Source organism: Macaca mulatta, chromosome 18, assembly GCF_049350105.2.
Source record: "Macaca mulatta isolate MMU2019108-1 chromosome 18, T2T-MMU8v2.0, whole genome shotgun sequence".
NCBI lineage: Eukaryota > Metazoa > Chordata > Mammalia > Primates > Cercopithecidae > Macaca > Macaca mulatta.
This window is the reverse complement of record NC_133423.1, coordinates 20,993,500-20,998,430: the sequence shown is the minus strand read 5'-3', so window position 1 is coordinate 20,998,430 and position 4,931 is coordinate 20,993,500. Positions and strand designations below refer to the sequence as shown.

General features: G+C 39.4%; 1 pseudogene; it reads left to right on the top strand.

The window, feature by feature from the left end:
- The first annotated feature begins 1,484 nt into the window (after positions 1-1,484).
- LOC114673871 (U6 spliceosomal RNA) lies at positions 1,485-1,581 on the top strand (annotated as a pseudogene).
- Positions 1,582-4,931: the final 3,350 nt, after the last annotated feature.

The window sequence follows — 4,931 nt, the reverse complement described above, 5'->3', positions numbered from 1 at the left end:
TGAAACCAGCCTGGCCAACGTGGTGAAACCCTGTCTCTGCTGAAAACTACAAAAATTAGCTGAGTGTGGTGGTGAGCACCTGTAATCCCAGCTACTCGAGAGGCTGAGGCAGGAGAAGTGCTTGAACCCAGGAGGCGGAGGTTTGCAGTGAGCCAAGATCATGTCATTGCACTCCAGCCTGGGTGACAGAGCAAAACTCTCTCTCCAAAAAAAAAAAAAAAAAAAAAAAAAAAAAAAAAAAAAAGAAAGAAATACAAAAGGTCACAAGAAACTACCATGAGCAATTATACCCCAATAAATTGGATAACTTAAAAGAAATGGGTAAATTCCTAGATACATACAACCTGCCAAGACTGAATCATGAAGAAATAGAAAATCTGAATAGACCAGTAATAGACAAATAGATTCAATCAGTAATAAAAAGCGTCCCGTTAAAGAAAAGCCCAGGACTGATTAGCTTCACAGTTGAATTCTACCAAACATTTAAAAAAGTACTAATGCTAATCCTTTTCAAACTCTTCCAAAAAAACTGAAGAGAAAGGAATATTTTCAAATTCATTTTATGAGACCAGCATTACCCTGATATTAAAACTGGACACAGACACTACGAGAAAAGAAAGTTACAGACCAATGTCCCTGATGAACATAGATGCAAAAATACTCAACAAAATACTGGCAATGAGAATTCAACAGCACATTAAAAAGATCATTCACTATGGTCAAGTGGGATTTGTCCCTGGATTCAAAGCTACTGCAACATATGCAAGTCAATAAATGTGATACTCTATATGTGGTTTTGATTTCATCCCCCCCTTCTCAATCATTTTCTCTGTCCTGTATCATAAATGTTTTTTTCTATATAGTCTTACCATCAGCCTTGAAACATGCTTCAGAAAAATTATCTTTTTGCTTTTAAAGCTTGTCGATTCATTCTAATCCAAGAAACTTAAAAACCAACAGAATTTGGGTGACTTGGACTGAACTGATTGGGGTGGGGCACAGGAATTGGTATCCTTTAAACAGTCCTCACATTTGCTCTGCCCCTGGATACCCCCTTACCTGATGAAATCCTGTTTACCCTTCAGGACTCATCTGCATATCGTTTCCTCAAGGACATCTTCCTGAAGACTTTGATCTAAATCAAGTGCCCTCATAGCTCCCTGTTTGCTTTCTTAGAGCATTGATTTTATCCCTAATTCAGAGTTTCTGACCGTCAGCACCACTGACTTTTTGGGCTGGATATAACTTTGTTGTGGGGACCTGTCCTGTGCCTTGTGGGACGTTTTGCAGCATCCCTGGACTCTGCTCACTGGATGCTAGAAGCACCTCATCCCCAGATATGGCAACAGAAACTGTCTCCAAACATCGCCAAATGGCCCTAGGAGGGAACCCCTACCCCTTGTCCCATTAGAACCACTGCTCTAACTCACAGTTATTTTACATGTAGTCTGTCTCTCCCCCTATACTATAAACTCCAGCAGGGTGCTTGCTTTGGCAACACGTACATATCAAAATTGGAATGATACAGAGATTAGCATGGCCCCTGTGCAAGGATGACACACATTTGTGCAGCATTCTATTAAAAAAACAAAAAACAAAAAAAACAAAACCACCAGAAGAGCTTTCCTCTCTCCTAGATTCCCAAGGACATACCCCAATGCCTAGGCACATCTCAAATGCTGAACAAGAATTTGTTGAATAAATGAATGAATGAGATGGCTAAGCCAGGATTTCAGAGCTCTAATGAGGGTGAAGACCACAGGTGTCAATAGCGGAGAAGAAAAGGAAGGAATACATCTGAGCCACATTTGGAGAGCAGAAATTAAATTTTATAGGAACACAGTCACATCCATTCATTTGCATATAATCTATGGCTGCTTTCTGTGTTACAGAAGGCAGAGCTGAGTAGTTGCAACAGAGACCACATGGCTCACGAAGCTTTAAATATTTACTGTTGGACCCTTCACAAAGAGGTTGTTGACCCCCTTTTTAGAGATTGTGTTTAGAATATAAATCCTAAGTGAACTATTATGAAAGTAGCTACATGACTTTGATTATTTGCAAAATAGATTTCCATTTTTAAAAATTTTACCATTGCCCTATTTCTCACACACATGAGAAATCTGTATGCACAAAAATGCACGAACATGTATTGCAGAGACGTTCTTTCCTGATAAATATTTTATCCTGTTATTGGATTTTTTTTTTTGTTTTTGAGGGAATTTGAATGCACTGCACTCCTCTTTTCCTAGAAGGTCAGAACTTCTTCTTCTTCTCCTATTTTTTTTTTTTTTTTTAATTTCAATCTTCTAGTTTTCTAAAGATTTTGTTGGGAACAAGGGAAAATTAAGAAAAAGGGTCTCAGTCCTCTGTGTAAAAAACTATTTTTTTTATAGCTTTTGTCACGCTAAAGACACAAATCTGGTTTTTTTTGTGGTTGCTGACAGAATATATAAATTCTGTCTTGAAGATTGTGTGAAGCTTTTATAGTTCATTCGCTGATTCATTCAACAAGCATTAAGAAATGGCATCTGAGCACTAGTGCCTGCGAATGTAGAGCTGTATAAAATGCATATTTGCCGGTAGCCTACCAGCAGCGACAGACAGGAAGCAATTACCTGGACGACAGCCTTGTTTGTGCTAAAATAAAGTGAAAATGGGAGTACAGGGAAGGTACAACCAAGCCTGCTTTACAGAACGGAAGGAAGCATAGGCTTTGTATCTTAAATTATACTTTTAGTTGTTGTTGATAGATACTAAGGCACCAGTATCCTTGGTTAGAAGAAGTTTTACCCCCAAATCTAAAACTCAAATGTAGCATCACCTGTAAGAATCATGTTTAATTTGATTATTTTCCACCAATCCTCTCCTGATTAGCATGAAATATAAGAAGCAAGTTTTATTTGATCATTTCCTGAAAATCCTCTCCTGTTGCTGTTAGCACAGGTGATGTCCCTTAGGATTGAGCTCTGCGTGCAACATGGAACATCTGGGTGCTCAGGAGAAGACTATGGGACTCAGTACAGTTCTGGAGAATCAAGGGTGCCTGCATCTGAGTTCACATATAACCAAGGAAGGGTACCTGAGGTTGGTTTCCTTTACTAAGTATCTCTTAGGTTCCAGCCCGCTGAGCTGGCATCTTTTCCCAGACAGTATTATTTTCATGGGGAGTGAAATAAGGTCTGAAGCAGTGTTTCTGTCCTTGAATGTTGCTGTGTATTAGAATTACCTAGCGAGCTTTGAGTCCCGATACCAGGCTACTTCCCAGACAAATTACAGTACAACATGGTATCTGAGGGCAGGACCCAGACAGCTGTAGTTTTTAAGCTCCTTAAGTGACTCCAATGTGCAGCCAAGTTTGAAATGGCTGCTGTAAATCAACAACTCTGAAATGTTAGCTTGCCTTAGAAGTTCCCACCGGGCCTGTGAAACAGATTGCTGGGCTCCAGCCCCAGAGTTTCTGATCCAGTGGGTGTGGGGCAGCTGGGGGATTTGCATTTCTAATAAGTTCCCATGCGATGCTGATGTGCTGGTCTGAGGACAACACTTTGAGAACCACTGCTTTAAATTGAAGTAATGAGAAGGAATGGTTGTGGGAGAATAGTGGTTCATCCTATTCCTTCACTAAGTTGGTCCAGTCTGCTTTTTGAAGAAGAAGAGTGGAGAGGGTCAGACTGGAGATGTTACTGCAGTAGTTACTTTGTGCTTTTAAGACATTCTTGGAATGATATATAACCCATCTTTAGAATGCCCTTGCCCTACTTGGGAAAACACAGTACTTTTCAGGGTCTCTCACTTTGCCCCTCTCACTCCCCCTTTCTCTCTCTCTCTCTCTCTCTCCCCCTCTCTCTCTCTCTCTCCCCCTTCTTAGAAAAGGCTTGAGAAGGGAACTTTGTTAAAATACTAAAGAGCATCTAAGGGAATCAGTTGCATTCAAAACACTTTTAATGTTAGAGGAAATTTGACATGTGAAAAGGTTTTTGTAAAAAGCAATCTTAAATGATGTAGGTATTTCCGATGAATTTTTTTTTTTTTGGCCCTGTAGGAAAAACTTGTAGCTAATAGCAGAAAGACCCATTCCACATGAAATAACAGTGAGTTCAAAAGTAATAGTAAATACAACACAAATAATTAAACATATTTTAACTGTCTATATTGACGTCAGCAAAGAGCACCATGCCCACACCTTAATTACCTTAAGCATTTATGAAGCAGTTTCATACCACCCCAAATTCATTTCTCCTTCAGCCCACCTCTTATGTGATGTAAAACCAGACATTTATATCACTTTCTAAATACCCTTTCAAGCACTTCATATTCAACTGAGGGAATACTCTTCTTGCTAGTCATGATTATTTAGCATCTTCTATTTATATATGCCATTTAATGAGTGAAAATTTCCCAGTGGCTGTGAAATTCTAGAAAGTAAATCAGAACAGAGGACACATTGACCAGTAGATAATTACAGGCCCTGGAGGATTGATAACAACACATATTTTAGGAAGGAAGTGGTGAAGTCAATTAGGCAAAATCTACGGAAGTGAAATGGCGAGCTGTCCAGTATGCTCTGAATTTTGAGTCCTTATCTTCTGAAAACCCAGGAGCTCTTTGATATGATGTTTTCCTTTTCCTTATTTATAGAAATACTTTATCTTTTAAGAGCATTATTAGGTTCACAGCAAAAGCAAGAGGAAGGTACAGAGATTTCACACGTATCCTTTGTCCCCATACAAGCACAGCCTCCCCCATTACCAACACCCCCCACCCGAGTGGCACGCTGGTAACAATCCATGAGCGAACATTGACACATCATTGTCCCCCAAAGTCCATAGTTTACATTAGGTTTCCCTCTTGGTATTTCACATCCTATGGGTTTGAACAAATGTATAAAGATGTGTATCCACCATTGTAGTATCATACAGAATATTTAC